This window comes from Nipponia nippon, unplaced genomic scaffold, assembly GCF_047370975.1.
Source record: "Nipponia nippon isolate SJK-2023a ecotype South Korea unplaced genomic scaffold, ASM4737097v1 scaffold_6, whole genome shotgun sequence".
NCBI lineage: Eukaryota > Metazoa > Chordata > Aves > Pelecaniformes > Threskiornithidae > Nipponia > Nipponia nippon.
Genome location: NW_028262380.1, coordinates 76,297,631 through 76,309,804, shown reverse-complemented (window position 1 = coordinate 76,309,804; position 12,174 = coordinate 76,297,631). Strand labels below are relative to the sequence as shown.

Here is a 12,174-nt window from a genome sequence, read left to right as displayed (position 1 = left end):
GTCATTGTTCACGATTTAGTCAGAACCTGGAATGCTACCTTCAGATTATGGAAGCTGGCAAAATTCATATCCTGCCAAAAGGGAAAATATTCACATAACTCTCGGCAAGAAACCAAATCAAACTATTCTTTTTAATTGCAGGTGAGTAATAGCACTCTTACATTTCATACAAATAACGTCAGCACTCTCCTGCTCTGTGATTGATGGGATGTTTTAAGTGGAGTGCTTTAATTCAGCACAGCTGGATTTGTTGGATTCCCCTCCTAGGCTAAGAAATTTTTGGTTTTAAATGTATTGGCAACAACTTACCCTGTTAAGGCTGAAAAATATCCCTCAAGAGAGTAGATGTTGAATTGTCAACTCTTTGCTCGGTCAATATCTCTGCTAATGAAAACTGGGGATTACTGTTTGGTTGGTTGTTTGGTTTTCTGAACCGATTCACTTGGTCTTCAAGGTCTTGTTTGAGCTTTTGGTTTGAATTGTAATGGTCTATCACGAGTAACACGTGTGTAGCCTAAGTGCTTCCTCGAGGTACTTTCAAAAGGAGTTTTTCCTTTCCCAGGATCTCTGCCATTTTGTTGCTTGCCGTGGCTAGGATTAAGCAGCTGGCTGCAGACTTAGGAGACTTTAGAATTCCCCACACTCCTTTAACCCACATGCATGGCAAGTGGCAGAGAGGAGCTCCCGTGGGGGTCAGAGGAAAGTGCTGATAGGGAAAGCCACACATTTAGCTTGTGTGGATGCTTGAGAACCTAGCTCAAAGCCAGTGCAGATTCAAAGGAGGGGATTGTGCAGCACTGGTGTACAGTCCTTCATACCCCATGCAGGCCCCAGTGCTTTGCCAAGCCAACACAGGGTATCTAGGGAAAGAAAACTGCTGGCTGTTTTGAGAAAGGAGGAAAACTTTAAACCATTTGTATTAAGCTTCGCGAAGGGAAGACTTTAACTGTTCAACAAGCGGAGCAAAAGGCAGGATTCTTTGAGGATCTTACCACGCTACCAACTACAGAGTTCATTTAAACTAGGCACATATCCACTTAGTGTATTAAGTTCCCTAGCATCAGACTCACATGGATTTATTTACAGTCTCTGACTAGAATCAACATGAGCTTTCAGAGCCCTGGAGTACATAATAACAGGAAAATCGCGGCTCTAGTTAAACACATCCCCAGGGAAAGCCTGCTAAATGTCCAGGGTAGTGATTAGGAAAGGTTAACTTATGATGTGACAAGGAAAGTAGTACAACTTAGATAACACTAATAAATGACACTGGTGCCAAAAAATGATAGATTATTCTGATGTGTTCTGTTAAAAAAGAAATAAATAAACCAAGCAGTTTTTAGAGGAATATCCTGAATCTATCTGTGACTATGTACAGTTACTTACTATTCTAGCATATTGATTTGGATGTCTATGTGTGGAACATGTATTACAGAAGGAATTATTTAATATATAAGGAATTATCTGGTGTGCTCCATGCAGGACAGGACATGATACAAACTTCCAGTTTGTGCAGCTGTCACGACTGAGCACCCACAATGCCATGTATATTGGAGGAAAATACCAGTAATAGAAAGTTTTTACTGAATGACTGAAAACAAATTTGCAAGGGAGAGACAATTTTCTCTTTGCTGTGGTTGGTTTTATGCTCCATACATTATAATCTTTAGATTATGGAGTTAGTAAATTGAATTGTGGGGACCTTTTGCCTTAAACAAGGAAACCCCTAAACTTCCAACATTAAAGAAGCCCTCTTTTTCAAGGATTAGCCATTTTGTTATTGTTGATTTTCTTATGTTAGAATTTACACCATAATCTTCTTTCCTTCTACTTTAGTTATATGAATTATTATTGCTGTGGTTTTGGCAAATATATATTTTTAGACTTCATTCCTTGTTATGTTGCAAGCTGTCAGTCTTGTACAGACTTTCAGATATGTTCTCCCTTTTATACAGTGATCTGAAATACAGATTTCAGCAGGAGAGTTCATAATGAAAAAAATTAAGCAACACTTCAAAATTTGGAATCTAAAGAGTTCTGTCTTGCTCAATAGTTGAATAATTGCTCAATATTCGGGACTTCCTTTTACTCTGATGGACTCAGCATGTCTGTTCAGCGCCAGCCACTGTGGTGCACAGATATCTCATCTGTCTCTGAGAAATCCTGGTTTGTCTATGCAGCACTGTCTGGAAATCGTAGAGCAGGTCTCACAACTCGAGCAGAGCCCTGCACCGACACACTCCTGCGGCATCTAGTTTGGCAATTAGTTTAGCTGCTGTTTATTTGGGTGTCACTGTATTACACTCCACTACACTGTGTAGACATACTCAAATTGTGTCTTTTAGGGGAGTTGTTGGGGACATGTCTTAGCACTGTGAAAAACAGAGACTCCTTACCGATGTGTTGAGATCCTGTGGGTATCCGTAAAAAGCTCTATTTCCTCAGGTCTGTTCTTGAAGTCCAAAACAGATGTTTTATTACACTTTCACTGACTCTAAGGAAAAAAATCTCTCCACTTCAGCAGGAAGATGAGGCCTCCTGACAACAAAATTTTTGTTCCAAAGAATATAATGTGTATTCTATGGCACACACAGAAAAAGCTACTCCAAATACTAACTAGGGAGACACTTTCCCTCACCTCTCCCATAATGAATAAACAATATTTACCTGGATGATGCTATTATAAATCATACATCTATTATGCAATAATGTCAAAACGTTAAAACTTGAGCATTTATATCCAGAGTAAGCTAATGTTCAGCAAAGTCTAGCACACATGCTTTACACCATAGTCTACAAGATGTCTTACTGTAAGCAGCTGGCCACATGGTATGTCCCTGACTCCTTTCCAGATTCAGGCACTTAGTCTAATTTTGGCAGTCAGTGAGATTTAAAGGCCTCAATATCTCTGGACATCAGGCCAATTCTTCAAGGCTTGCGCAGTCATAACAAGATTTGTATCAGAAATAAGACGCTGGCTACAGATGTAGTTACCAGTCGAGAAGGTCTCTGTGTTACATTAACACAGGTATGGTACCTACGGTTGCTGTCTGTCTGGCACTGTTTCTTATTGCTACTCTTACTTTTCCTCTGACACAATGGTAAGGATTTCAGCATGTTTGCCGTGTTAATGGTGTTCTCAGTATTGCTATGTGAAGCATAAATAGGCGCCTAGGGCAGCTGCCAGCCTTGTTAGGACCACAGTCTTTCACAGAGGCACTGCCATAGAGGCAATGGATCCAGCCACCATGGGAAGCTCCTGGGCAGCCCCGGTCCGAAGGGGCTGTTTGCACAAACCCCAGATCCCACCCGACATACGGGGAGCACAGCCAGGTGGTGCCTGACTGGGCTGTGGGAAACTAGGGCTTTCCCTGTGGAAGTTTTTCCAAGACAGCTCTCAAGGTATTCCCTCGTGCCCAAAGTGCTGCCATTTCTCTCTTTCTTGAGCTGTGTTGTCTGGACAGGGAAGCAGTTCAAAACAAATTGGGTTCTTGTCTGGGCTCCAGGAGGCTGATGGTCTAAAATACAAGGAGAAAAAGAATAACACCATAAAAAGACGTGCTTTTCAGCCAGCTAAAAATGAACGTATTTGCCATCAGGAAAAAAGATACCTTTTTACTTTTGCTGTATGATGAGAGAATCACTAAACCAGAGCAAAACACAGAAAAAGGATGTATCAAATCTGAGGACAGTTACTGTAATGCCCTAGCTTTTCCTTTAATTCATTTAATTAAGGCGATGTTTGTAGTGTGTAATACGATTTATTTTTCTCAATTGGCTGCAGTCGCAGCTATGACTCTCTATGCGGTGAAGTGAAGCTAGAATCCTGTGTCGTTCAGCCAGTTAAAAATATTAAGATTACTTTCTTCCCTCCTGCTCTTCCAAGCTTTCTTCTTTGCGGATGGCAAAGGACAATATGCTTGGGTCTGCAATAACACTGACTCACAATTCCTTGCTAATTGTAAGATAACTTCCTAAAGATTGCAAGCAGCAAAAGGAAGTCAGAGAACAAAGCAACGTCAAGTATGCACATGTCACAACACAATGTGCTGATTCCAAGCCTTTGGAAACATGCTGAAAGACATGTCTGGAAAAAAGAAAAACAGGGAAATGCTTCCACACATCCTTTCAGCATGAAAACAACAGCTGAATGTGCCTGTTGCCACCAGGAAAAAATACCCTGAAATAACAAAAGGTGCTGGAAAGCTAGAAATGAAATCATCAGATGGCGAGTACATTCTTTTGTCTGTTCTTAAAATTTACATAGACTGTACTTCCACTACGTTGTAAATCAAGGGATCAATCTAGAGTAGTGTTTGACTGCAAAGTGCCAAGAAGACCAAGAAAAATGGAATGTATAAACAGGTCTCTCTTACAATGAAGGACTAGCAGAACAAAACAGAAGTAAAGCAAACAAAGGGCCACACTTTCAGATAATGTATCTGCAGGAATGCAAACTCTGTGCATTCCTGATCACTCCTGTAGGTACTGAAGGTACAAAAGACGCTCTCGAGGAGAATGGCATACACAGTGGTTCTTTGTGAAACAGAGTCTGCATACATTCCCTTCATAACCACAGGTAAATCTGTGCATCATTGGTGTGCTCTGAAGCTGTAAGTGTTTTCAATTAGGTCTGTCACTGTTGGCTTGCTGAGTCCAATTTTCTGTCATCTTAAGAGCTAAGGGTTGAGTAAACTCCAGGGGAAAATTACGGGATCCCAGTGAAAGATGACATGTACAACACAAATGAAACACTGCATGCATCTGACTTAAGATGTTACAAAATAGCACCTCCAAATCCAGAGGGATATCATACATAAATGCAAACGAAGCAACATTCAGTAATGAATACTGATGTGACTAGGCATTTTTCTTTCAAAGCGGACAGAAGGAAATAAAATTATCCCTAGTTTCTGCAGGCAGAAACAAATATCGAGATGAAAAGCAAGCTTCCTAACATTGCGTATCAGCTCAGGAATAAATTCTCCATCTTCAGATTCTCAAGTGGCTTTATAAAACTGTTCCTTTTTGTTAACTGCCAGGCCCCAAAGAGCACTTAGGACAAGTGTACCTGAAAGGCTTGTTCTGCATTCAGTGCTTCTAGTTGTGCTCCCAGAGATACATGCCATAAAATGACCTCAGAGTTTGCTAATGTTTCCTACAGTGGGCATAATATGCATGAAAATGAAAAGCCAACCTTGCTTTAAGCAAAAGTTATTTAGGTACATTTTACCAAAATTTTCTAAAGATATGTTAAAGTCTAGCATAAATGTTTCTGCCAAATATAGAAAAAGCGTTTCTGTGATTATAAAGGCTGGACATGAAATAAGCTGAGAAACTATTTACTTCCCATGGCCACAAACTGTAGTATCTCTCTCAAACCTATTTGTGTGTTAGATATTCCTTGTCAGTGTACTTTTTGGGATTCGTGTCTTTCTGGCTGACTTTAATTTGGACTGCAACAGTATGAAGCACCATTTAAATTTGGTGTTCGGCTATCTTCTATAGAGTTTCAGGCAATTAATGGATTTGTCCTTCCCTCTTGGACTAAACTGAGAATATCTGACTGAGTCTCATTATAGCAAGTGATGTTCATGGAAAATGTGGCTTCATTTGAACGAACACTATTTTTTTTTTATTATTTGTGTAAACAAAAACCTGACCAAACTGAGCCTTCTATTTTTTTAAATTTCACTGCTTGCCATACAAGTTAGTAGTTTACTTTTCTGAACTGTGGCCTGTTATGGTTCCAGGACTTTATGCCCACGTTGTGTCTGTATGGGCAATAAAATTTGCACCAGTTGCCAGTCGCAGGCAGGCACGATGCACGCGTAGAGAGCAATGTGCTGGAGGATGGGTGTCTGCACTGGGCGTGTATCACTAATGCCCGTGTGTGCAACTGCACCCCGCCTCGCGAGGCAAACAGCTTTGCACCAGCAGTGAACTCGAGAGCATGCCGCAAGATGCCAAGTGCAGACACTAAGCAATTTACACTAAAAAGAAACCCTCTGCCATAGTAAATCGCTATTCTAGGTGCCCTTTGAGGCTGAGACTATGCCTGACTGTAACACAGCCAAACGAGGGAATAAGATATTCTGTTACTGCTGGGCACGGCCACATAAAATTTGGGAGCTGGCAGGAGCAGGCGGGTAATAAGGCACATGAAACTTAGGCAGTGAAGGTAAAGAGAGATGGGGAATGCACCTTAAAAAAAGCTTTTGGTTTGCACTTTTGTTGGGCGTGCCAGAGGTTTTGAAATAAGACAAAGGAAGATCCTGTTGTCCTGGGTACAATATGCTAGCAAATTGCTTTTCCAGGACCAAGGGAATCTTCCATCATAATTCCTCTTCTCAGACCTCTGCATAAATGAATTGAAAGCTAACTTTAGCCACAAAAAAAAGAAAAAAAAAAAAAAGAAAGGAAATACAAAGGTTAAACCGAAGCACTATTACACTGTCCAAAAGCACTGAAGAGATTGTAGCAGGTGGTCCCACCACCTGTGCTTGTCTACTTCTGTTCCAAATAATCTCCTTATGGAATGCAGGGAGCAGCAGACGGCCGGGAGGGTCCCAGAGGAAGAGCAGCGACCGAAAACCAAAGTGACTAACCGGAGAGGTGGGAACCTGCAGTGCAGGGAATACATAACTTGGGGAAGGCAAAACAGAGTGAAAAACACTAGACACAGATCCCTGTCCCATTTACAGCTTGTATAGCTACAGCAATGCTGCTGGCTTCAGGAGCAGCCCTTCGCATTTATGTCATGTTGGTAATGGATGGGAGGTAAGAGGTCCTGCAATTCAAATGTATAAGCTACCATGTTCTAATGGCTTGCAGAGAAAAAGGCCAATCAAACAATGATTTTATAATAGCACCTATTTTCTTTATCCTTCCTAAATTACTACAGGAAATGCTTTAATTTAATAGAGTAAGCGGATGCATTGCATGACTTCCAAATGGCACACTAACAACGTAATGGTCCCTACTCTCTGCATTGCAGGGAGGACTGGGGTTTGTTTCTCAGTGGGCTGCACCTACAATAGCTTTTTATGACTGTCAGACTTTGACTAAAAGAAAACAAAGCGCTGGCTGAAAAAGAAATAACAATAAAGACCATTCCTGTCATGTATCTGAATATTCCTTTTCACTCATTCTTTTCTGTGCATGAAATTTCTTAGGTAAATATAGCTAGAAGGGGAAAGGTACCTCAAAGGAGCCCGCTGTTGCCAGCATGTATCCTCGCATTCAAGTGAGATCTTTTGAAGTGAAAGCGTTCTCAAAGTTGAGGACTTCTGTGTCAAGCTGCCTGGTGCGCATGACGCACGCCCCGGAGCTGATGGCTCTACCTTTTCACAAGCTGTTCTTTAGCAGAGTGAAGTTCTTGCTCTTCATGTGGCAGCCAGCGTTTCATTTTCATCAGGTCTGCTCACCGTGGTGCAGTATTGCACTGACACGGCTAAATGGCGTCTCAGGTGGGAGCCAGCTTGGTGCCGCTTTGCCACCTTCCACTTTGCACCCAGAAGTGGTCCCGGAGTTCCTCGTAAATTTTACATCCAGGCCCAAGGGCTTCCAGAGCTTCCTGACTGCACTGTGCAGCGCAGAATACTTTGTGATAACCCCTTACGAGATTGAGTATACAATCTTCGCTACTTTTCTTCCATCTGTTCCTCATTGACAAGACATTTTTCTGTCCTGTAAGGATCAGCTTGGTAACAGCCCTGATGCTAGATTTGCTGTTCTGGGAGGTCCAGCTGTTAGTTCCTTAATCCCTTGTCTATTTTAGCAACACAAGAGGATATGGACAAAAGTGAGGCCTGTTGAAACCCATCAGAAAGGTTGGGCACCCTGGGTAAGGGTGACAGACCTCAGGATCCACATTTTCCATCGTGATAATTATCCATGAAAACGAACACTGTAGGAACGCTAATCCCAAAAGATCCAGCATAGCTTCTGCAAGCTTTAGTGGTTTGTCCTGTTGTAGCATTGCTTTGTATTTTTTTTCAATGCAGGTACCTTCACTTTGGATTTAACACTGTAGTCTCAAAGTATTGTTTATCTTGATAGCTATTTGACTGGTTCATTTTGAGTGACGGTTTTGAGATCCTTGAATGAAATATTCTCAGTTAAAAGAGTAGTACTGCAGTTTTCTTTCATGAATTGGAAATACTTCTTTCATTTCTTGCATGATGTCGTCAAGACAACAGTGTCCTAATTGCACCTATACTGTTTGCTGTAGTGTTTTGGAGCATGGAATGTTTTGGAGAACCACAAAGTTTTGGAGCAACTTTGGTTATAGAAATACTTTCAAACCTGAGCAGCCTTCCTTCTCCCCCTCCCCCCTTTCTTTTAAAAGTATTTAAAATCTGTAAGTAAATATTTATTCCCGGCTAGAAATTACTTGATATTTAAGAGGCATTTTTTTGTTCACAATCCTCAGAATACACAGGCTTTGTACTAACTTTTCAACCAAAAATGCCACGTATGCAGAAGAAGGACTAAGGCTCTGAAAGTGTAGAAGTCAGGAAATGAAAAGCGATGACTCTCTGCAACTATGATGCCTCAGCAATATATGACTTTTTCTATTGTTCTGTAGGACAATGACTTTATACCTTCATATACTTACACAGTGTGGCCAATTTTATAGTAACTTTTCATCAATTTGGCATTTTTACAGTCTCAGCTAGCATTGCACTTAACATGCATTTTTAATATTTGATTTCCTTGACTAAATCCATAAAACAAAGACAAGAGAGATTAAAATAACAAGAACTACATTCACCTAAATTCAGTTCAAAGTTTATGCTGGCTTCCACTGTATACTTTAAGCAGAGAAGCAAGAAGTTTGTTCGTAAATTAAGTAGCAGAGATGCTTGTGCTCTCCCTTCTTGTGAAAGGGACATGTCACAACAGGACAGGCCCGGAAGGGCTTGGCGTGAAGAAGTGGCAGCAGTGTTGGTGGCAACTTCTTCCGACCTTCTCCTTCCTGGAAGTGTGTAATCCTGTTGATCAGAAGGCTTTTGGTAGTAATACTTAAGGTTCCCGTCAATATGAATCTTCCTTAGGAATTCTGAGCAGACTCTCAAAACTGGGTAGGAAGAAACAATTCGTATTGCTATGCATCTAGTTTGAGGACTTTGATAACTGCAGTAATTAACAAAAGCAGCAAAATGCATGCGGTAAGGTTCAGATCAGGGCAGCAAGAATTTTTGTTTCAGTGTTGTCATTTCCATATTGACCACAATGCTGGTCAGAAAGCAAGGGAAGGAGAACCAACTTTATTTACAGTTTCTGCCAGCTTCACTCCAGGGCCGTAGTGATTCTTCTCATTTCAGGAAGAGCATCCTTTTCCAGATGACTCCTAATATTCTTCTTTCTTCAGCTCAGGTAAATAGAAAACTGTTTGGTGGTGATAAAGGCTCAGTAATCACACTAGAGTTAATTTTCACGTATATATAAAAGCCATCCAAAGATGTCACCTGCCAGAAATTCTGTGTTAAGCTTGCGAAGCCCAGAACTTCAATGTTAGGAAATGTCTCATTCATAGCTGCCAACAGAGCCTTAATTCAGCTCCTTTCTGTGTTAAGATATAGTCTTTAATTGCATAATCACATACTACTTTTTCCGAAGGACCTCTGTCTCACTCAGGGCACAGGACCTACAAGAGGGCTGAGTAGAGGTTATGCAGGCACACATAAATCTGCCACTTCCTAATTTAGCTGTGCTTGACTTTGCAACCTAAATAATTTCGCTTCCAGGGAGATACATATTATTTTTTTTCTTAAATCATGCTAGAGGAGCATTCTGTAAACGGTTTCCTTTTTGTGAGACTGGACATCAGCTTGCGAAGGCTCCTAAAGGAGACATAGTTAAGAAACAGATAATTTAGTGAACACAGCCTACATGCGTTTTAAACATGCATAGACTAACACTTCATTTGCTCTCAGCTTGGAGTGTCACATGCTGTTTCAAGTGCTAAAAGATTTACTGTGGTTTATGGCTCAAATATTTCTAACTCAATTTGTCGTTTAGCACCAAACTCCCCTGTCCTGCAGCACACTCAAAGGCTAAAGGGCATTGAAGCGTTCTCCTGCTTAACTGCCCATGGACTGGAATAGCTCTTGTGACCTTTCTATTGCTCTTGGGATCTTGTATGAAATTAATTATTAAAACGCAAGGCCTCAGGTCTATCTGTGACATAATGCTTGAGGTTTTCAGTGCAAAACCAGGTTCCCTCAGTCACAATAATTTTTATGCATTAAACAGTTCTGCTTGAAAAGAGAGGTCCTTCAGTATAAGTTTGCTTTTTTAATCAACCTTATTACTATTTTGCTCTTCTGCAAAGTACTATTAACTGAGTGCATTTCCATTAAATTTCAAAGTACACCTTAGTCTTTATGACTGGATGTTACTTTTAAAACACGCAAGTTCTGGCTAGTATGACCTCGGGTGCAAACATAACTTTATTTGCTAAGGATAAGCTATTTAGCTATGTAGCTTTGATTATGGTTCCATAATTAAAGTGCTTGGACACTACTAGAATGAATAGGCTGAAGCTACAGGTATAATGAGCGGGAAACAGAAACATAGACAAGAAGAATGAAGTTGGAGGAGTAGGTTGTCATATCCAATCCTGCTAACCTCGTAAATGGCAGAACATCTTCCCCAGTCATTTTGAGTCAGCCTTCGGAGATCTATTACAATCCTTTCGTACCTTCACCAAATGCTGGTTTTGAGTAAGAATTCAGCTGTGCAACACTGGAAACCTTCAATACAGATATGTGTCTGGGCTGTATGATAGATGAGCAATCTGAGGCAACGCTGAAAGAATCCGTCATTTTTCTCTTTCCAATTTCTCCCCATCTGGGTTTACTAGATTACTCAACAAATGTGAACTAATATTCTAGTCTGCAGAGATTTCTCCTTATGTTTGGAGGAGCTAGGGATTTCATAACAGTTTTATGAGATGAGTTTAGAGTTGCTTTTTGGAAATGCATTTTTAAACAGAGGATGTGTTTTATCTTTCTTTGGAACATATTTTCTTGATTTAACTGGTGAGGGTTCATATTTTTTGAATAGTTTAAGCAGTGTGGATCCAGGGCCCAAATTGTGTTGACCTTCCCTGGTGAAGGGAATGTTGAAACAGCAAAGAGAAGTTTTGTGTTGAAGACCAGGGTCAGTGAGAAATATTTCAGCTGTTATGCTCTCCTGATTTAGAAGGCAAATGAAAGGCTTCTGTGCATCGTATTGACGTGATGTGAGTGAATGAAAGCAGATGATCTGAAGTCTGCTAAAGTTGTGTTTGGAGGGGTGTGAATATATAAGAGAGTCTGTTCCTGGGAGAAGCCAACCACTGGTTCTGGAAAGATCCCAGCAAATCACGGTGAAGTTAGGCAACTACTCTTTATTGCTAGGATGTGGTACAAAATAAGATGATTTATCAGCTTATTCAGAGTTTCTGAGTGTGACAGACATTAGCGGTTATCACCAGTGTCAGGTCAGGAACAGGGCCCAGGAGCTGCCCTAAAGGCTCAGACAAAAGTGTTCCGTGCATGCAATTTGTGGCCCATTGTGGGAGGAGCGTTTTATACTATGTTGAATATTTGAATTTTCTTTTAGGCTGCTCCTTATGCAGTAGACATAACAGAGAAGCACATGAGCAAACCCAGGCCTAACAGGGAAGAATGGCCGCTGTATCTGACAATATCTAAGACCTTATGCTCCTGCAGGAGTGGAGATAGTTTCAGGAAAACGGGGTTCCCAGAGAAAGCAGAATCTCAAATCTGGGTTTCTGTTCATTCAATTGGGCAAACAGTGAGGAAGCAGCAGCTAACCAGTTGCCTGTTTTCATTCCTGTTCTGAGATGGCCATTCATTTTCTCCATTCGTTGCATGAGGAGCTTAGGCTTTCACCTCTATGTACTCTATGCCCAACAGAGGGGCGCCTAAAAGATTAGGCATTATGTCCCCACATCTGTAGCCTCCCGAGTCCTTAAATGAATGCAGCCCTTAGTGTAGGGATTCTTGAAAGCATAAACATATTATTATCTCTCAGATAGTTGCTTCCATAATAGGTGGCTGGCTCTTGTAGTTACTACTCATCAGAGCCTAAGCAATGAAACTTCCAGCCCAGAGGGGTTTAAAGGCAAAATGCCGTAGGCAGATCTGCACCATACAGCTA

The 12,174-nt window shown here is 41.0% G+C and overlaps 1 long non-coding RNA gene across 1 annotated transcript in view; it reads left to right on the top strand.

Moving 5' to 3' along the window:
* LOC148051583 (uncharacterized) overlaps positions 1-12,174 on the top strand; it is a 260,189-nt gene that overhangs the window by 224,502 nt on the left and 23,513 nt on the right. The gene's annotated exons all lie outside the window — the stretch shown is intronic.